This window comes from Puma concolor, chromosome D1 (genome assembly GCF_028749965.1).
Source record: "Puma concolor isolate L17-30 chromosome D1, mPumCon1.1.hap2, whole genome shotgun sequence".
Lineage (NCBI taxonomy): Eukaryota > Metazoa > Chordata > Mammalia > Carnivora > Felidae > Puma > Puma concolor.
In genome coordinates this window covers 111,325,119-111,347,963 of record NC_141676.1, presented here as the reverse complement: position 1 = coordinate 111,347,963, position 22,845 = coordinate 111,325,119, and the positions used below count along the sequence as shown (strand labels likewise).

The following is a 22,845-nucleotide window of genomic DNA, read 5'->3' as shown; positions in this document are numbered from 1 at the left end:
TGGAAAGTTTTGTACCATTGGCTAACTATTCTGAAGGGAAGAAATGTAATGCTTTTAAGCAAAAATGTGGTATCCCTTCCAGCACCACCCACATACAGGCATTGAGAGAAAATTTTACAACGGTAATGACAACAAATGCACATGACCTCTCATTGTGCAAATACCAGCAATTAGAGCAAACATGATGGATTTTACCATTAAATGAAATGTCACAAGTGCACTGAATCCTTTTAGTTCTTAATCTAGATAGGCGCTTCATGAATTTGACTAGCATTCATTTCTATATAGTGCATATGGCTAAACAGACAAGCCTGAATACAGTTATGACCTTTGACTATGTAAGAAGCCTGCCCATGTTTCATTCCTCAGGCTAACAGATTGATTATTTGATAAGAAGAAATGACCCCACTACATCTGGTTAGTCTTACTTACTTAGCAATTGCAGCCTTCCAAATGAGTGTCGTTTGAGCTGTTTTATCACACTTCATGATGTTATCAAAATACATTCAACAAAATCAAGTAATAAGTGGAGAAAAAACACCAGGCACCCGGAATGTCAGACAGCTGACATCTCAATAGGGAAAGAGATGTTGAAGATGTTCTGCACTTCAGAAGTACCCTTTCCATGAAGAACCAATTATGGTTTCCTTTGGTATTTGTCTGCTAACCTAACATTTAGTTTTTAATAATAATGAAAAGTAAAATAAAAATGGTCTTTCCACCTTTGATAGGTTCCTGCTAAGGGGACAGTATGGCACCGCTAAGGTGCTGCCCTCCAACCAGGATCCTGGGAGCAATCTTCTGTTCCCGAGTGGGCCCTGTCTAATCAAATAGCGACTGCTGTCAATTCAGATTCATAGGTCATTTTCAACCCTTTTTCATCTCCTCCAATACTGTCTCCTTAGTTCAGATTCACAGTGTCTCTCACAGGACTACTACAATAACCTAATTAATCTCTCTGTTCTCCACTTTGTCTCCTCCTATTCATGAGGCACGGAGCTACCAGAGGGGCCCTTCCCCTGCTTGGAAAAAGTCACACTCCTTAGCCCGATCACAAAGCCCAACGTGATGCCCACCCAGTCTGTCTCACTTCATGTCCTTGATTACCCTCCATTCACTCAGTGTTCACACTGAACCTAGCTGACTCTAGCTAGGGTTTGGGTCCTCCTGATCTTTCATACATTATCCCCATACTAAGTTTTCTCTGTGCCTCCCACTAGTGGGAACTCACAAGTTCACTGAGATCAGGGAAAGTCATTATTTTTTTTTAATCTTTAGTTCTTCACATCATATCATTTATGCCAGGATCGTCTCCATTCAAGAACCTAATTCCTCAGAGGAGTGTTTCACACATAAGAGGCACTAAGTTTGTCAAAATGGATTCAGTCTACCAACATGCCCAGAGTTGGATACAAAATTCCAGAGTGTAATATAATATTCTGAAAACTAAAAAGTTACCTCTTTTAAAAGTCCTTAGTTTAAGAATCCACCCCAATCTTAGATGAATCATGTTCTAATTTAGAAACTAGGACAGAAATCAACTACCAAGAAAACTTTGCATGTACAATATACAATGTTATTAAATCATGAGTATACCTAGCCATTATCCATTATTGTGTTAAGCGGAGGGAATACAGTTTGCTTTCACTCAAAACTGAAAAGGGCACTGAAAACAAGTTGAGGAGGGTATAAAAACCTTTGGAAACTTTCGTTTAGCAGATATCTTCCTGTGTGTTCATCAAAATGAATATATATATATTTTTAATTGTCAGATCTGTTACCCTTCCTGAAAAATTTAACTTTATTTTGTATACACTTTCCCCACCCTTATCTTTTTGACCCTTATATTTTCTTAGGCATTTCCAAAAGACATGCTTATGAAAGGTATCGAGTAGAAGAGTTTTCCTTGCCATGTCATATAATGATCTTGTTTTATGAGCTGTTGGAAGAGCAAGTGAGAATCTGTATCACTGAGTGAACACAGTGGCTTCTAGGACTTCCCCAACATTTAAAGATTGTAACTCGTCATCACACAGAAGGTGGGGGTTGGGGGCAGAGCTCATTTCACAGTCCTTGGAAAAGAGGCTAATTACATACTTCATCAAAAACCATATTTTAGTGAGTACTTAAGTTGTCAAAAGTGGATAATGATGGACTTTTCTTTGTCCTTATACCTCTGCATTTTAAATTATGTTTCCACTTTGACACTTCCAAAAAGATTCCCCGACCAAATATTTTGTTGTTTTTGTTAAGTTCCTGCTTGTAAAACCCTTGGTATAAAATTATTTAAAATGCTAAAACACTGTTTCATAAAGGAGAAGAATAAAAATGATTAGATATGGAAGAGAGAAAAAAATAAGTTAAATTCACCACATGTTAACAGACTATGTACACAGGAGAGGATGCTTTGCCCTCTTTGGCAAAGATTTGTTCATTCTACATAGTTCACAGTAAGTGGGGCCAGAAAATACCACAGCACAATATTCAAATTAAAAATTATTTAGCTCTTGTATTTTTATTTAATGGCATGTGTACTTAAAACAGTCTTACTTACTAAACTCCACAACAGTTCTTGGGTAATATATAGTGATACTTGTATAAACACATATACACACAAAATTTTAAAAAATTTTGTTTTTATTTTATTTTTGAGAGAGAGAGACATAGCACAGGGGAGTGGCAGAGAGAGATAGAGACAGAATCTGAAGCAGGCTCCAGGCTCTGAGCTGTCAGCACAGAGCCCAACATGGGGCTTGAACTCACAGACTGCAAGATCATGACCCAAGCCGAAGTCAGATGCCCAACCGACTGAGCCACCCAGGCACCCCACAAACATACATTTTTAAAATAAATGAGAAGCGTTTTGTCTAATTGGTTTTTGACTTCTTCAAAAAAATATGTAGTTATATATTAGCCATTTTATTATATCACTGTGTATTATATCCCTCATTAAGTTGCATCCCATTTTTAAATGATAAAATCCCATCAAATATTTATTTTAATTACCTCTTGTTGCTACATGTCAGTATTTCAGTGGATTGAAATTTTAATATTAAAATGCTTTTTATGACATGGAATAAAGAGTAATCAGTGTTTACTTCATAGCAACTTCTGTCTTAACAAGTTACCCATTTGTACACAACAGATACTCAATAAATAATAATTAACCATGCATGAAGACTGTCTTAATATGCAACACAGCTACTCTCAGAACAAACTACATTTGCAATTTTGCCCCCATGGTCTCTTGCATGATGTCTTGCATTTGGATAACAATTTCTGTCTTTTCCCAATAAGTTCCTCAAGCATTCCTTAAATGCTACTGTGGTTCTGCACTAACAACAGTCAAAGGGATCTATTTTGAGCCCAGGAAATATGTTTACCATCTCATGTAAATTCAAGTTATACCCTTTTTTTAGTCCTTTGTTTTCAAAATTGGATATTTTCAATTATTTTGATAGTCATCATCAACATCTGTTAGAGAAATGCAGGGTGAGTTTCCATCTTTAGTCCCACAGTTAAGATTTGAGAACAAAAGTGTTTTCTTTTTGGCTCAAGGTTCAGACACAGTCCTGGTAAAGCAGAACCCTGAATGGAAGCTACTGAAATCTGGAAGCACATCAGCACCTGGCTTGTAAGAGGAGAGCAAAACTGGGGAGCAGCGGCCCCAGTGAGGGACAAAAGCTCTGTGCTAAAATGACCTACATATGATTTCTGGCTCTGCCATTTACTAGCATGTGAGTGGGCAAGTCAGTTCATTTATGTGAGCCTATTTGTAAAGTGAGAAAAGCAAGGCATACATTATGGGGTTGCTGAGAGGACTAAAGAAAATTAACATTGACATATGTTCTCACATATGCTTGGCATGAAGTGAACATTCAACCAACTACTATTCCTCCTACTAACAAAATGAAGATGATAATATTTGAATGGAGAAATGAAGATTATAATCAGAGAAGTAGGCTAATAACCAGATGCACATCTACGTCCTCTGTTTTCCTTCTCCCAGCCAGTTTAGACACCTCACCCTTCCAGCACCCAACTCCAACTCTTCAATGGTGATTCAAAACTGGTAGATGGGCAAAGGAAAGGACAGGAGTTCATTCCTCTGGAGTATGAAAAACCACACTTATACACCAAGTGAATCATAGCACAAGAATCAAGAATTGATATGGGGACTCTTAAATTTGCATATGTGAATAGCCATGATCCTGTAGTTTACAGCTAATATCACTAAAGGAGACAATGGTGGTACAATAAAGAAATTATCCAGGAGAGGAATGTTTGTTGTTTGAAGGGATGACAAAGTTCTTCAAGGGAACTTAGAAGAATAAAAAAACATCATAGAAAAAGCAATGGCAAGGTCATCCAGGAAAAAAAAACAAAATGGCACTCTGCTTAGAACCCTGTTTTCCATACTGAGCTATGAAAATAATCGCTGTCTTTCAAGCTATTAAAAGATGTTTTATGAATAGATGTGGGAAATACTGGGTTTGAAAAGTTAAATTCCTGAACCTTGAGACTTGTCAGACTCTTGAAGATGCTAACCTGCTTTACGAGCACTCATGCATAAGGACAGCACTTCCCAAAGTTACCTCATTACCAAACTTAAGTTTCAACGGACACTAATGTAACATCACATGAAATCAGCTTCAGAACTGTTATCATAGAAGCTCTACTGTAACATGAAGAAGGCAACTGCTACCTACGGGTTACTACTAAAGGCGCTTCTCGGGAACAGTTGTGAACCCAGGTGCAGAGACATCCAGCGACAGATGGCAAAAGAAGCTTCCCCCAACCCAGCAGTCCCTGTGTTTTTTTCCTACAATAATTGGACGATATTCAATTACAACTGGGATTCTGTGAGATCTTAATACTAATGGGTACCTGCAGATTCAGTGGTATGTATGTCTGTGTGTGTCCATGTACACATGTGTTTCCATTCCTGTGAGCGATTCATAGGAGTACTTGGGGATAGGGGCAGAACTCTTAGAAGGGACTGTCTACACTAGCAAAGGTGGTGTTTGTAATTGCAAAAGACCTTATGGAAAGGTTGTGGCTGATGTGAGGGTTCCTATCCCTCACTTGTTCATTTAGCCCCTAACAGTGCCCTTTTATCAGAGTGTTACAACTGCTGTGCTGTGGACTCCCGTGGCAATCATATTCTTAAACACAATAGCTGACAGTAATAAGAGGCAGCCAGAGCTCGCAGAAGCTGGGTGGGATTTCCCAGATTCTCAAACTCTCATTTCCTCTGAAGAACATGAAGAAATAGGAAAGAACAAAGTAGTTTCTTTTAAAAAAAATCACCATTTGATTTGGAGGGTAAGGTGGGTGGTTGAATTATTATGATACACCTTCATAGCATAAAAATTACAGGTAATTTTCTCTTTTCTGAAAGGTTATTATGATAATAGAGCTCTGCTCTTAAGAGACCAAAAGCTCTTCCTCTACAAGAGGAGAAAAGAAGCTTAGAAATGACAACTGTCAAAACGATAACCCTGAAACAAACATAAAATGCAAACGGATCCTGAGATACTACACCAGCCAGCTCTAAGGATAAGCCGCACACAGCTGGCTGTGAATGTATGCATGTACCTATGCACAAGATGTGCAATGCATCTCCTCACTGTCCACACATGAATTGGGACAGCAGGAAACAAAACAGCCAAGGGAAAAACAGGAGACACAGCACCTCATTATTCGGCCCTTCTGTGTTCCTACCCAGTTCGTTCTCTTATGGAACTAGATGTTCTCTACCCATTTACAGATTCTGAAACACTGACAGATGATATTCAGAACCATGGAACATGAACCCAGGCAACCCTGTTTTCTAATTTCTTAAGAATTCAGTCTACTCTTTTCAGTGACCTTGAGAGTATGACCTTTAGGTCTAAAAATTTCCTTGTAGGGGGCTCCAGGCCACATGATTTTAATTATACTAGCAAGCTATTTTTTAATTTCTTAGTAAATCATTTTATCTTTTCAGCCAGTGTTTTCCAAACTATGGGTTAATTTCAAAAATAATTTAGAGAGTTATGAATGGCATGTTTCAAATTAAGCACAAAGTAACAGCATAGTACAGAATAGAAAATATTCTATTGCTTTGTATACAGTATGGGTATATAGTTTAATAAACTTTTGTCTCTGTATGCCCAATAGAATCATGATATATTTTTTCTTACTGTTGTTTATAAGGGAAAAAATACTTGAAATCCATTGTTTTAGGTGATATTTGGGTGTCAGGTTTTCCTTTGTGCGGTGGAAGCAGCCATGTTACATGCCTCATGCTTACCAGGTCCTTCCAGTGCTCCACTGGGAAGCCTCTGGGCCATGATGGAGTTCAGCCATAGTTCTGTGGACAGTTCTAGAAGCTCTTAGACTCACTCTGCATTGCTATCTTCTCACCTATCCGTGTTTGTATGTTTGTTTGACTTTTTTCCCTGCAGTTTCTCTAATGCTGTGGGGTTTACTGGGGTGAGTTAGTGCAGCCTGGAAGTGAGAGGCAGTTAATAACCTTGGGGTAACCTTCAACCCACATAGGACGGAGCTAGTGGATATATGCTTTTGACAGCCTTTCTCTAGAGTCTGAGATAAGGTCTTAGGTGTAGGTGGTTTGTTTGGAAGACGATACCAGGGTCAGGAGTGAAAAAGGGAATGAAACAGAGAAGGAGGAAAGAATAGTGTAAGGTTACATCTCAAGATCACACTCCTGTGAGCCGTGTGGACTGGACTTTGCCAGGGGTTCCTCCTAGAAGGTATAGGGAATGCTCTCTGTCTAGGGAAAGGCAGGCAAAAGCATATATCCACCAGCTCCATCCTGTATGGGTTGAAGGTAACCCCAAGGTCATTAACTCACTTCCAAATCTTCCAGTCTCCTTTATATTTTTCTTATTTCTACTTATTAGTGACAGTAATACATAGAAAGGTAGAGTATCCTAGAATGTTGCCATAAAAATTAAGGTGCATGATAAATATTTGATGAATACTGCACACTGTCCTTTCAGACATGGTATTTAAGGGACACCTGGGTGGCTCAGTCGGTTAAGCGTCCGACTTTGGCTCAGGTCATGATTTCCCAGTTCGTGAGTTTGAGCCCCGCGTCGGGCTCTGTGCTGACAGCTCAGAGTCCGGCGCCTGCTTCGGATTCTGTCTCCCTCTCTCTGCCCCTCCCCCACTCCTGCCCTGTCTCTGTCTCTCCCGAAAATAAATAAACATTAAAAAATATACATGGCATTCAAGAGGGAAAATAATAACAAGTGTTGGCGAGGATGTATAGATATTGGAACCCTCATTGCTGGTCAGATGCAAGGTGGTGCAGCTGCTCTGGGCAACAGTGTGGTGGTTCCTCAAAAAGCTACAGAGTTAATATGAGCCAGCAATGTTTTCCTAGGTATGTACTCAAGAGGACTGAAAAGATATGTTCACATCAAAGCTTGTACATGAATGCTCAGAGCAGCAGTATTTACAGTGGCAAAAAAAAAAAAAAAAAAGGAAACCAAAAGGCACTCAATTGAGGAAATGATAAGCAAAACGTGGCACGCACATCCATACAATAGAATATCATTCAGCCATAAAAACGAATGGAGTTCTGATACATACCACAACATGGATGACCTTTTAGATCTTTATGCTAAGCCCAAGAAGTCAGACACAAAAGGCCACTTGCTGGAATCATATAAATGACTCCATGTATATGCAATGTCCAAATTAGGCCAGTCTATAGAGAGAAAGAGTGGAAGTCGTCAGAGGCCATGGAGAGGGAAGGGAAGTGGGAAGTGACTGCTAATAGTACAGTATTTCTTTCTGAAGTGTTGAAGATGTTCTGGAATTAGACAGTGATGGTCAAACAACTTTGAATACTAATTCAATATACTAAAGTCCACCAAGCTGTACAGTTTATTGTGGGGATAACCAATGGGTTAACAAGGCATAAAGAAATACAAAACCATAAAACGCTCACACCTGAGTTTGGGTAAACCAGACTGGCACCCCAAGAATAGGGGGTGCAAAGACAGCCTGAGAATAGGGAGGGACAAAGGTGCCAGGATTAGGGAGGTGCAAAGGCACCCCAAAATAGAGAGAGGGTGCAGAGCCCCCAAAATAGAGAGGGAGGGGCAAAGGCCTAAAATAGGTACGGCACAAAGGTGCCCAATGTATAGGTATATGAAATAGACAAGATTAGATGTTCAGAGTGGAAGCACCTCCAATTTAGTACTATGGCAGAAAAGCTGCTTTCACAGGATAGGGTCAGGTTAGGTAAATTGGTGAATTGGACTATGGACCACTGCACTGCAGGCAAAGCAGCCCAGAGAGGAGATGGTTAACAAAAGAAAAGGTGCCTTGTCAACCCTGAGGTTATTTCCCCCTGTCTCATCCCTGAGGCTAGTTAAGGTAAACAGAGGTGCTGCCTCCAGTGGGTTGTAAACAACCCTCCTCCCGACTGCCCGCCGCCTGGATTTTTTTTTTGCATTAACCCAAAACCCTAACTATGAGTATCTTCAAGACCCCCTTTCCCTCATGTCCACAAGTTCATGTTCACAGATTCATTGTCCCTTTGTGCATGTCCATCGCCATGTTTGTAAGCCTTCTGATCCTAATAAAAACAGGGCAAGGGCCCTTATTCAGAGCTCTTGCCTTTTTCTGGACATTAGCCATCTCTCACTTTCAATACTGCGTCCCACTGTTTTGCTAGACAAGAGAGAACTTTAGACCCAGAGTCTATGACACTTTATAAAAGTGAATGTTATAGTATGTTAACCAAATCTCATATTAAAAAGAGGGTAATGAAGCTCCCATCTTTCTTACACCAGGACAGAAGTCGTGAAGCTGTAAAATGCCACAAAGAACACAGTCTCCAAGGCTGCAGTGCCGTCCGTCTGTCCGTCTCACTGTGGAAGTGGGAGATGAGACCCACATCTACTCACATGGCTTAGATGACCTCCAATACATCACAGCCATGTGTAAAGACTGAGCACTGAAGGTACCATAATAACAACATAATAAAATATTGAATATTTCAATAAGCTATTACAAAGCTAAAATTCTGAATTTTTATACAGGAAAGATAAGCCTTTCCTGCAATTACAAAATGTAGTACCAATTCCAATTGCATAAAAATGCAGAATGACACTACCAAAAATTAAATGAGTTATGCAGTATGATAAATGGTTGCTACATAAGAATGAAGTATTTGATTTATACCAATCACCCCACAACTAAGGCATTTTCCAGCCTAGTGGTTTTAGCACCATAGTGGGTATAGAAAAATGTCTATATTTTATCTTGAGTATGTTCTTAATCAGAAAGGCTGTTTCCTTCCTTTTTTTCCTCCATATATTTCTTTGTTTTCTCTTAGGAAATATTTCCGGAGTGTCCCTGAATTATAAGAATAGAAAAATACTGATGGGTCCTACTTGTCAATCAAGTTGACAGCTATAAAATAAAATCCGTTATTCTGCTACAGTTTAACTTTTAAGGATGAATTTTTAACTGTGAAATTTAATCATGTGCATGCTCCTTAAATGAAAAGATGATGCCTGGGTAATTCGCTCTATGTGCCACTGCATATTAATTCACACATCTCCTCTTTAAGGATACTGTCCTGATAGGATAATGTTGCCCCGGAAAATGTTTGAATAGCCCAACCGTTGGTACATTTTGTACTTTTCACTGCAAAGGGTTGATAATGACTCTAATAACAGTTAATGAGAGAAAGGGCTAATTATTCAATCTTTGGTAACTACAGTGAATTTCAGAAGTAGCCTCTAGATTCAAGACACTAAAATGTACACAAATCAAAAGGAAGAATCTGCTCTATTTCTAGAGTCTCGACAGCTTGGGCAGAAAAGAATGTGCAGTAGGATTGGACATGATCAGTTTAATTAAGCCCAGTTTATGAAACTCTTCTATGAGGTTTTATTCTCCTTTGGTTAGTGACACTCATCAGGTCATTAGATTATATCACTTTTCTTTTTCAAAAAATTTAAAATTTTTCTTTTATTAAGTTTATCTATTCTGTGTGTGTGTGTGTGCAAGTGTGTGTGTGTGTGTGTGTGCGTGAAACAGAGAGAGCACAAGCTGGGGAGAGGCAGAGAGAAAGGGAGAGAGAGAATCCTAAGTAGGCTCTGTGTTGTCAGCACAAAGTCAGGTGTGGGGCTCAAACTCATGAAACATGAGATAATGACCTGAGCCCCAATCAACAGCTGGATGCTTAACTGACTGAGCCACCCAGGTGCTCCTCACTTTTCTTTTTAAAAAATTTTTATTTAAGTCTAGTTAGTTAACATACAGTATTACATTAGTTTTAGGTGTTTGATACAGTGATTCAATACTTCCATATGTCACTTTCCTAGCCCCATAGGGATTCCCATCCTCAGACTTGACATAAGGACCTGGTTTCCAATGTGTCTGACTACTGATAAGAGTAGTATGATGTCACAACCCAAGGTCCTGAGCTACGGTTATTAATAGACCATTTGTAGACATTACACAAATTTTCCGATTTATTTTAAAAAGTAAACTTTGAAAAGATATATGCACCCCTATGTTTACTGCAGCATTATTTACAGTAGCCAAGGTATGGAAGCAACCCAAGTGTCCATGAATAGATGAATGGATAAGGAAGATGGGGTATATATACACAATGGAATATTACTTAGCCATGAAAAAAGAATGAATGTTTGCCATTTACAACAGCAAGGATATACCTGGAAGGTATTACGCTAAGTGAAATAAAATAAAGACAAATGCCATATGATTTCACTCATATGTAGAACTTGAGAAACAAAACAGGGGCACCTGGGTGGCTCGGTTGGTTAAGCGTCTGACTCTTGATTTTGGCTCAGGTCATAATCTTGTGGCTCAAGAGTATGAGCCCCACATTGGGCTCTGTGCTGACAGTGTGGAGCCTGCTTGGGATTTGCTCTCTCCTTCTCTCTCTGCCCTTCCCTCACTTGTGTTGTCTCTGTCTCTCTCAAAATAAATAAATAAACTAAAAAATAAAAACAAAACAAATGAACAAAGGAAAAAAAAACAAACTAACAAAACAGACTCTGAACTATAGAGAAATGGTGGTTTCCAGAGGGAAGGGTGAGTGGGGGATAGGTGAAACAGGTGAAGGGGGTTAGGCATACACTTGTCATGATGAGCACTGAGTAGTGTACAGAATTTTTGATTGTATCATATACCTGAAACTAATATAACACTGTGTGTTAATTATACTTGAATAAAAAATTAAGAGGAAAAAGATGGGGGCAGAAGGAAGAGAGGTGTGCAAAAGAATTATGAAAATATTCAAGATAAAATTAGAAAAGTTCACAAATATATTTAATTGATGCAAGTCTACAAGAAATAATAAACCTTTGTTTTAATTTAAGATAAAAAGTCATGGGGCACCTGGGTGGCTCAGTCGGTTGAGCATCTGACTTCGGCTCAAGTCATGATCTCACAGTTCATGAGTTCAAGCCCCGTGTCAGGCTCTGTGCTGACAGCTCAGAGACTGGAGCCTGTTTCCGATTCTGTGTCTCCCTCTCTCTCTGCCCCTCCCCTCCTCATGTTCTGTCTCTCTCTCTGTCTCAAAAATAAGTAAAACATTAAAAAAATGTTTTTAATAAAATAAATAAAATAAAAAGTCATATATGCTCGCCAAATACAATCATAATGGACTTATTTATAGAATAAAATTATATAGTAAATTACAGTTTTCTATACCTATTGAGTATCTGGTATCAAGCACACAGTAGTATCTTGATAAATATTTTTTAAAAATATTTAATATTTAAATATTTAATATTTAACGTTTATTCATTTTTGAGAGACAGAGAGAGACAGCATGAGCGGGGAAGGGGCAGAGAGAGGGAGACACAGAATCTGAAGCAGGCTCCAGGCTCTGAGCTGTCAGCACAGAGCCCGACGTGGGGCTCAAACTCACAAACTGCGAGATCCTGACCTGAGCTGAAGTTGGACGCTCAACCGACTGAGCCACCCAGGCGTCCCATCTTGATAAATATTTTGGATGGAAAAGTGATGTATGAAAAAATGAATAAAGAATGAATAACTATACCAGGATATCATTTTTCTCCTGTTTGTCACAATGAATATTCTGCATTAGTTTATCAATTTTAATATAATTCAATAAATTATTCATAAGCTGCTTGCACTACAATGTACAAAATAAAGACACCATCCAACATACAAAAGTTCTTCCAGTATAATTCATAATACAAAGAAGCATACATAACCTCTTTTTAATGGCAAATCACAAGTTTTGTTATCTTTAACTTGTTATGTAACAAGATATTTTACTTCAGAGCCCATCATTGGTGGCTCTAATATACATAAAGGATTTATTTGCAAGATAGGAGATATTAAATAACAACAGTTATATGGTACAAAAGTTATGGATGTCCTTAAGAGGAAGCAATTAATTGCCACTAAAGAGAGTCTGATTGTCAGTGATGAATTTACACCGGTGAAACTTGGCCAAGAAGGATGAACAGAATAGGAAAATGAGTTAGAGAGGAAAGCCTCCAAAGACTATCAAAATTTCGTATTAATAATAGAAGAAATTTTGTTGACACATGGGGACCAGCGGAGTAGGAGAGACAAAAGAGGCCAAGGAGAAAACATTTGAAAAAGGACTATGTAGGAGAGTGGTGTGGAAGAAAAGGTGAAGTCATTCATACTGATACCTTCTATCATTTTATTTCTTTGGCAAGTAAGAGTCTGTTGAGAATAGAAGTAGCAAGGGTAGGAGTTAAACCCTTTTAAAGAGTGAAAAACATTAGGAATAGTCACTGCCAGAGGATAGTAAAATGACACCCCTGAGAATTTAGGGACCAGTTGCGTTCAAAGGCATGCGTTTGTAACAGATAATTTAATTATCATGATCACATCATGTTCTCCAATAATGCTCATTAATTCCAGACCCAGACTGGTCTACTTAGGTAGTCCAGTGTGGCAGGAGACAAAAAAGTAAAACTAGAGGGCTGTTAGTAGCAGTGTTGAGTCAGATATGAGACAATGGGATCTAGGCTAGATAAAGTGTTGTGAATTGGATTGTGTTGCCCCAAATTCATATGTTGAAATTCTAAGTTCCAGTACCTCAGAATGTAACATAATGCAGGAAATAGGATCATTGCACATGGAACTGGTTAAGATGAGGTCATAAGGGAGTATGCGTGGGGCCCTCTAATCCAGTAAGACTGATGCCCTTATAAAAAGGAGAAATCTGGACAGAGACAGACATGCACGCAAGGAAAGCACCATGTGAAGACTGGAAGTTATGCTGTCCCCAGATCAAGAACTACAGACAGACCCTTTCCTAGTGCTTTCAGAGGGGCCTCCTGGCCCTGCCAATGCCTTGATCTGAGATTTCTAGCCACAAAACCATGAGACAATAAAATTCTAGCATTTAAGACACTCAACTTGTGCCTTTGGCAAATAGAAGGCAAATAGCCAGAAGACAAATAAAAGACTGAAAACCTCTGAAGGGATTAGGCTTGCAGGTCACAGTGAGATCCGTGGGAATGGGAGAATACAAAATGGCGGACGAACAACAGGTTAACGTACAGCTATCATGCACGTGAGCATAAATTTTTTTAAAGGTCAAAATTTTCCCTTAGAATAGCTTCTTATTATAAATTCATAGTATTTGTAACTTGATACTTAGGCAAAGTGTAAATAAAAATCATTTTTCTATAATCAATTTCTTTCACACATTTGAAGATGACAACAAATACAAGAAATATGAAACATGTTCATACCTGAAGACACATCAGGACACTCTACTATTTTCAAAAGTAAACATGTTGTTGGAGATGCAATGGAAGAGGCATGGGGATACAGAAGGGTACTGACATACTGGTGTTTTCCCTTTTGCAAGCTAACAACTGACCGACCCTAACAGAAAAGCTGAAGGTTAAAAGAAGAAATCTACTTGTCAACTTTGACCAAGTTCTACATGAACAGTTGCCCCCAAAATCATGAGAGTCTCTCACTGAAGGAAGACTCAGGAATTGGGAGAAAATAGTTTTTTTACAAGAACTAAACAGTAAAAATGGTAATATTCTATTAATAGAGAAATGACACTCAAGAGGTCAAAATAATTGGACTTCCTGACACAGCTTTGTGCAATGTTTTCTACTTCTTTTATATAAAAACCTCAAAAAGACTCCAAGTGGTATTTCTTCTATCATAATGAGCAGCTACTGGGAAAAAACAGAAACTATAAAATTATTTCTCCTGCTTCTGTCTGGCCGTGTCTTCTTCATTAGCTTTCTTGGTAAATCTCACATGTTGAGATTCCATTGCCAATGAGTTACCTAATGTTTTATACCTGTTTTATTGTATGTGGAATGAGAGAACTGTCCTCCAAATGTTCTATTTTTTAAAATCTTAACAATTACCAATAGGTAACTATAATACAATTAATTAAATACAAGTGAATTTCCTAAGTTCCTATATAATTATCATCTCTGGTTATTCTGGCTAAACTAGAGTAAAAGGGGGTGGGGGGGAAAGGAAGGGCATTTTAGCCCCAGTTCAGTAAAGACAAAAAGCTATATTATGCTTAAACTTTTAACACACGTAATATGCTGTAATAGCACAGCTAAAGAGTAAAGTGATTTCAATATAGCACAGGATGCCCCACTGCATACAATGCAGACATCACACTGTATCATAACGTCACAATATATATTCTCAATAACGGCACGATGAAGAAGTTCCACTTAGCTTCATTGTACTTTTGGTACCACAATTACTAATTTCTGCCTTAAGTGGTAAATTTAGCACTGGGATACGTTTAGCAATTTTCAAAACATGTGATTCTAAATACGCAAATTTAGGGAGAAAAGAATATGAGAAGATAATATAAAGGAAATAGAGATCACTATAAATTTATACAGACTCCAGAAGTCAGTGTATCTAGTGGTACGCCAGGTAAATGGTGGCAAAAATATGGCAAATATAAAAACCTATTACTTGTACAATGAAGGATCAGAGAGAAGAAATTATATACATATAAGCAAAGATATGATAGCTATCAATGTCATAACAACTAAATTCTCTCCTTTCTCCCACCACTGGGGAAATTTTAATTCAATTTATTGAGCATACATGTCTAGAACATCAGGTAATTACTATAACTAATAAAAGAGTTATAGTTTGAGACATCTGGATCCCAGCAAGGAATTCAATTGAATGCAGAAATTTACCAATGCTGAAGTTTATCATGAGGAATTCTTTTCTGAACTGCTATTAAGTAAATTTAATTCCTTGATCTATTCTCTGTATAACACAGTTAAACTGATTCTAATATTTTACATTTCTAGTTGTGTTCCTCTGAAAATATTTTAAATGGCATCAGTTCTTACCCATTTTAAATTTTACAGCCATGATTTGTGACTCAGTAATCAAATATTTATTTATATTAATTTCTGCTAGTGTAGTTTTCTTTTATGACCATTATTTCTACCAACCCTCATTTTCCTGGCCAAATGCTTTAGTGCCCCATTTTGTTAAAAAGATATGATGTTCCATGGGGCGCCTGGGTGGCGCAGTCGGTTGAGCGTCCGACTTCAGCCAGGTCACGATCTCGCGGTCCCTGAGTTCGAGCCCCGCGTCGGGCTCTGGGCTGATGGCTCAGAGCCTGGAGCCTGTTTCCGATTCTGTGTCTCCCTCTCTCTCTGCCCCTCCCCCGTTCATGCTCTGTCTCTCTCTGTCCCAAAAATAAAAATAAAAACGTTGAAAAAAAAAAAAAGATATGATGTTCCTAATAATTTTTAGCCAATAAATGTTTTTGACCCTGTTCAGTTTTTTTTGTTGTTCATTAACATAATTGTTTATTAATTAGCAGATAATGGTTATTAGCTCAGGTCATGTTTTAAAATTCTTCTTTAGCATTTATTTTGTATTTATTTATTTTTTAAATGAAATTTATTGTCACATTGGTTTCCATACAACACCCAGTGCTCATCCCAACAGGTGCCCTCCTCAATGCCCATTACCTACTTTCCCCTCCCCCCCACCCCCATCAACCCTCAGTTTATTCTCAGTTTTTAAGAGTCTCTTATAGTTTGCCTCCTTCCCTCTCTGTAACTTTTTTTTTCCTTCCCCTCCCCCATGGTCTTCTGTTAAGTTTCTCAGGATCCACATAAGAGTGAAAACATATGGTATCTGTCTTTCTCTGTATGACTTATTTCACTTACCATAACACTCTCCAGTTCCATCCACGCTGCTACAAAAGGCTATATTTCATTCTTTCTCATTGCCAAGTAGTATTCCATTGTATATATAAACCACAACTTCTTTATCCATTCATCAGTTGATGGACATTTAGGCTCTTTCCATAATTTGGCTATTGTTGAAAGTGCTGCTATAAACATTGGGGTACAAGTGCCCCTGTGCATCAGCACTCCTGTATCCCTTGGGGAAATTCCTAGCAGTGCTATTGCTGGGTCATAGGGTAGATCTATTTTTAATTTTTTGAGGAACCTCCACACTGTTTTGCAGAGTGGCTGCACCAGTTTGCATTCCCACCAACAGTGCAAGAGGGTGCCCGTTTCTCCACATCCTCTCCAGCATCTGCAGTCTCCTGATTTGTTCATTTTAGCCACTCTGACTGACGTGAGGTGATATATGAGTATGGTTTTGATTCGTATTTCCCTGATGAGGAGTGACGCTGAGCATCTTTTCATGTGCCTGTTGGCCATCCGGATGTCTTCTTTAGAGAAGTGTGTATTCATGTCTTCTGCCCATTTTTTCACTGGATAATTTGTTTTTCCGGTGTGCAGTTTGGTGAGTTCTTTATAGATTTTGGATTCTACCCCTTTGTCCGATATGTCATTTGCAAACATCTTTTCCCATTCCATCAGTTGCCTTTAGTTTTGTTGATTGTTTCCTTTGCAGTGCAGAAGCTTTTTTATCTTGATGACCCTGTTCAGTTTTAAGCATTATCTGCTGATTACTCTGTATGAACTGAATACATAGGTGAAAGTTTGTGCTTACTTCATTTTTAAGATATATTTATGTTTGTAAAATTATAGATACTTATAAAGAAGGAAAGAATAGAAGTCCATGATAGTGCTGCCTGTATACTCTTACTGATACATGAAGGGGGCACCTGGGCGGTTCAGTCAGTTAAGCGTGTGACTGTTGATTTTGGCTCAGGTCATGATCTCACAGTTCGTGATTTTGAGCCCCAATATCAGGCTGTGCACTGACAGCGTGGAGCCTGCTTGGGATTCTCTGTCTCTCCTTCTCTCTCTGTTCCTCCTATGCATGCTCTCTCTCTCTCAAAATAAATACATACACTTAAAAAAAGAAAAATGAATATGTAAAGTAATTCATGCACATATTTGGAAAATGTAAACAAATATAAAACTTCACGGTTAAAGGTAGAAAAAGCCACTTCTCCTAAGTGAACCAGTATCAACAGTTTTATGTGCATTATTTATAATAATATTCTTTTGTGTAAATAAATCTAAGGTAGCCCATAGGAAAATGACAAGCAGTTTTATAAAATTGGCAAGAAAGGGGAGTAAGTGGGGTCTGGGGCTAGGGTAGGCTAGGCGTAGGGAAGGTAAACAGAATAGGAGAAGTAGAACACCACACGGGTCTGTACAAACACTTGACTGAGGGCCCGTGAGAAGCAGGACTTGGGTTTTCTCTTCCATGTCTGTACCTTTTCTTAGGTAAGGTGCTTGCCAAGCATGTTGAAATAACTAAATATAGGCTACTGACTGTTTGACACAGCTTTCAGATAAACTAATAATTAAAGCAAACAAGTTGAATGGAATCCTAGAGTCTGAAAATCTGGGCGGCTAATTGCATTTTTGACTGAATGGATTTAAGTGACCAGATGTTGTGGTATTGTGTAGACAGAATTTTTACTTAATGAGAGCCAAGAAAAAGCAGATTAGTATTTGGCACTCCCGCAGTTCAGTCTGCAACTCAATTATGTAGTTTTGTCCATGAGAGAGATTCAGTAAATGCTTGCTGGCTGAGTGATCAAACTATTTTACTACATTTTCCCACTTCCCATCAGGGCTTTGGTTATTGTAAATATAAAAGCGATCCTGGATAACTTAATATACAAAAGAATCAACTGATACCATCTGGAAAACAATATGTCTTAAAGAACAATATTTCTTTTGGATTCTCTGTTGTGGTTTGAAATCTCTGTTTTCCCAGTTTGGGATTATTGTATTGCCACAAAGAAGAGATAACATCTTCTATTTCTCCTAAGAAGCTAATATTACAGAAGTTTATATTTCAGTATTATTCCCAACTTAACGTTTCCTTCAGAGATTGTGAAATTTTAGAAAACCACCAATTTTCAACTCTCTATATTAAATGCAGACATAATTATCCTCATTTCCACATCTTTGTGCACAGTTACAGCCACTAGGGTTCGTCTCAAATTAGAATGCCTTCGAGTCATTGCACTGCTGATACATCTGAACATTTCTTAAGGAAGAGAGAAAAGCAGTCATTCTTTTTCAAGGAAGATTAAAGTGATTAGCTTAGTCCTAAGATTAGAAATCATACATTCTAATTATATTGTGGAGGCAGTGTTAGGGAGATGGTTAGAGAGAGGAACTTTGAAGTCAAAGATTTAAATTCCAATTAGGAATCTACTCTTACTTACCTACTTACTCTTATTTGACAATAACTCCCTTAACCTGTCTGAGTCCTGTTTTTTTCATTTGTAAATAAGGATGATACCTTATTCATGGTCCATGATTGCTGTAGGACTTACATGGTAACATTCAATACCTGTATATATTTCACCAATATGAAGACATGCCTATAAGACACATGTATACGTGTGAATAAATTACATATATGTGTGTAGGTACATAGGAGTGTGTATAGATGGACAGACAGATGAGAGAAAAAGGGAGCATGCACGCACTTTAGTTTTAGCATAATGTTGGGCACATAATAAGTGCTCAGCAAAAGGCAATTCTTATTAAATATTTGGGTAATAGAATTCTACTCTGAACATTCTGGTGAGGTCCTGGCCAGTTTGGTATCGCAGAAGTTCAAAGATTTTTTTTTTTTTCAAGAAGATAGATCTATGTTCAAATTTAGTTCTGCAATTGACTAGCTGTATGATCTTGGTCAAATTATGTAAACTTCTGAAGCTCCAATTGTTTAAAGGTAAAATAAGATTACAGAAATAATAAGATTAAATTTACTCTGCAGGGTTTTGAGGAGTGAGCAAGATTAAAAGAAATAAAGTGTATAAAGCACTCGACACAAAGTCTGACATGCAGAAGACGTACAATATACATATCATTTTCTCCAAGATCTTACACTTATTTTTTAACCCCTGATGTTTTAATTCTTGATCTTTAAAATATATTAGAACTACATCTGTACCCTTCATAGGGTTGCCGTGTGGACTGAATGAGATGCTATATAAACTACCAAACCAACCCAGTGCATAGCTGGTTTGCAATGTCTCTCAACTCCACTTTCCTAGATACAGACAAAATCTACAAAGACATCAAAATAATGAAGATCTGAATGTACAGCAACATCTTGAGTATTCCAAGAAGAATTTAAAGTCTTTGCCAAGTCTTTTCAAAAGCCTAATGCAAATTTCTCACTTGATAGTAAGATGGAAACAGTACTGAGAAAAATCCACCGTTCTCTTTCCACTTGACATAGGTGTTGGTTCCAGACTGTAATTTCTGGGAGGGTCAAGGCCACATCTGGTTTAATTACCCTTACATCCCCAGTGCCTAACCAACTGTCTAGAAAACGGTAAATATTCAAAGTCCATTTGTTGAACACATGAATAAAAGTCACTCCTGGCAATACTCCAGCAAGGATCACCCAGAATCAGCAAACTGCAAACTACCTCCAGAGTGAAAGGCTTTTGTCCCCTGAGACATTCAAAGCAGAGTCCAGGCCAATATTCGTACCCACCTGCTGATTCTCTGGTCATTTGACCATCAAAATTAGTCCATTTCTTCAACTTCAGCAGGCCTTACAGTAGGAACTACTCAAACGTATTTCGGACACTGTCGTCAAAATTACCATGTTTCACCAAAGAGCGCGATCTGCATTCATCAGATTCTACGAAATTTATTTTTTTATGGTTGGTTTAACCTTTGAATGAGCACATTAAACGCAAGCGGTAAAGCAGAATAATTTCTTAGGAACCGAATCTACATGTAAATTTGATCTTGTAATATTTGCACACAGGGTGACAATTTCTGATGCTGTGGGAAGCATTACAAATGTGCAGAAATCAATTCAGCCATTAGGAAAAAGCAAGAGTTGCTAGGAAACCACATTCCAAATAAGGAATATTATAGTGGTGACCCAGACAATTACCATATGCCTGACATGATATCAACACAAAGGGTAACAGACTTTTAAAAGCACACATGACACTGAATTATTCCTACCACTTTTGCAACCCTGGTGATTCAAGAGTTGCCTTTCTATGACTCAAAAATTCAAATGCAAAATCAAGGTGAGTTAAGAACAATGAGAGATGCCTCCTAAGACTTACCAAGTCTCACCAGTGTGCTTAGGTACATCTATGGTATACAGTGTCACATAATTTCACTTTATTGAATGAAGTCCTCTCAAATTTTAAAAGAATCTACTCTTCAAGTCTGTATATTCTATTTCCATGTGTTTGAATATTCATAGGAGAAAAAAAAGCCTTCAAGAATAAACACTATTTTTTTAATTTTTTAAACATTTATTTATTTTTGAGAGAGAGAGACAGATGTGAGTGGGGGAGGGTGAGAGAGAGAGGGAGACACAGAATCTGAAGCAGGCTCCAGGCTGTGAGGTGTCAGCACAGAGCCCATCGTGGGGCTTGAACTCACAAACCGTGAGATCAACACCTGAGCCGAAGTTGGACACTTAACTGACTGAGCCACCCAGATGCCCTAATATACGACACAATTTAATATGTGGTGATGGTTGGTTGGTAAATTACAGGTGATGTGACTTTCTTCCGTGTATCATTTTTCAGAGGTTATTTGACATTTTGTGATTTTGGAAAACTAATAAAGTTACTTAGAAATGATTTTTACATTTTTATTTGGCGCTAGATATTAGATTTCAAGACAGCATGACAAATCAAAAACATAAATCCTAACAGTACGGTTAGCAAGCAGAGAGCACATTCCTCTCTCACATATTATTCCATCTGGCTATCTTCACATCAGTGGTGGTATTATAAGATTCAAGCTGCTGGCCTTGGCATATGCACGTGTCACAATTAACTTTACAAGAGAGTAAGTTAAACTGGCAGTAAAAAAGAAAAGCCTTCTTGGTCAATAACACCAGAGAGACCATATTCTAAAATATAATGGGCTAACTGCCCTCACAATAGGTTGGTAAAATCACATCTTAATGTCTTATTAGGAGCAAGACTTGGCAGACAGAGATTCTTATTCTTTACATAAAACTCAGATAAATAAAAATATGAGCTACCTAACTGCTTGGAGGCTTCACACTCTAAAGCACATGATGCAAGAATCAAACGAAAAGGAGCACCTTTACTAATATAATTTCTAGCCTCCTCTTAGGACATTGTACAAACACTCCTGGGAGGGACCCTCTCTCAGACAGGCTAAAATAAATGAAACAGATTATATCTTCTTGAGGAGGGTTTACCCCATCGTGACATGATTTAACAGCATAACTTTATAAAACATTTAAAGTGTGTCTCCACTAAAGTGCATTTCTCTTGTGAAAATGCAGAAGTGTAAAAACCAGTACACAAAACCAGGCTAAGCAATTTTGTATTTTATGTGCACAGTTTCCACCCAAACAATTTAACTTTCCCTTCGTTGCTTGGCTTTGTTTTTCCTTTCACACACGTATTACTGCTATTTTTTGCATGTAGCAAAAATATGCAAATACTTTCACGAAAGGACTTCTTAGGAAATCTGTTTGACAAATATCATGACAAAACTCTTCAATAAGGCCAGCCCTTTCAGAAGTGTGTGCCTGACAAACTATTTTTTCCACAGATGAAAAAGGTGATCATCAGTGTAACTATATTATATGAGAATCAGTCATGATTAAAGACAAAAGCTAAAGCAAACCAGGAAGGGAATTCTAGCTCATTGACATGCGCAAAGCATAAATATTAAGGTCTATTAATTCATTATGCCAACATTTTATAGAAGGATTGCAAGGCAGTAAGTGTGCTCTGTTACAGCTCAGAACTGCAGCATCGTGCCAGAAGTGCAATTCGATGACTAAAACAAATTTCTTGCTCAAAACATAAAAATAATGAATTAGAATATAAGACACGATGTTTAAATCCAAACACTATCTTAGGAAAAAATGTAAACATTTTAAAATATACATCTTCTGCATCACAATCCACAATAACCAAAGGGACAATAAACAGAGAAACATTATAAAATATACATCTTCGGGGTGCCTGGGTGGCTCAGTCGGTTAAGCGTCCGACTTCGGCTCAGGTCATGATCTCGCAGTCCGTGAGTTCAAGCCCCGCGTCAGGCTCTGGGCTGACAGCTCAGAGCCTGGAGCCTGTTTCAGATTCTGTGTCTCCCTCTCTCTCTGCCCCTCCCCCGTTCATGCTCTGTCTCTCCCTGTCTCAAAAATAAATAAACATTTAAAAAAATTAAAAAAAATAAATAAAATATACATCTTCTGCATCACAATCCACAATAACCAAAGGGACAATAAACAGAGAAAAAACAATGAAGTAAAGTGGCTAAGTATTCACCCAATCTGGCTGGTGACTGTGATTTTCAAAATAAGGATGAAATGACAGCCATTCCCTCCCACACACACATCACGGAACTTATCTCCCTCATTTCATAATTTAAA

General features: G+C 38.1%; 1 protein-coding gene and 1 long non-coding RNA gene across 2 annotated transcripts in view; one reads left to right on the top strand and one right to left on the bottom strand.

The window, feature by feature from the left end:
- GUCY1A2 (guanylate cyclase 1 soluble subunit alpha 2) overlaps positions 1-22,845 on the bottom strand; it is a 322,573-nt gene that overhangs the window by 67,843 nt on the left and 231,885 nt on the right. The window lies entirely within an intron of this gene.
- LOC147576993 (uncharacterized) lies at positions 13,170-14,247 on the top strand. The gene is made up of 2 exons (XR_015241378.1): positions 13,170-13,585; positions 13,886-14,247. It is a non-coding gene; the product is annotated as an uncharacterized LOC147576993 (long non-coding RNA).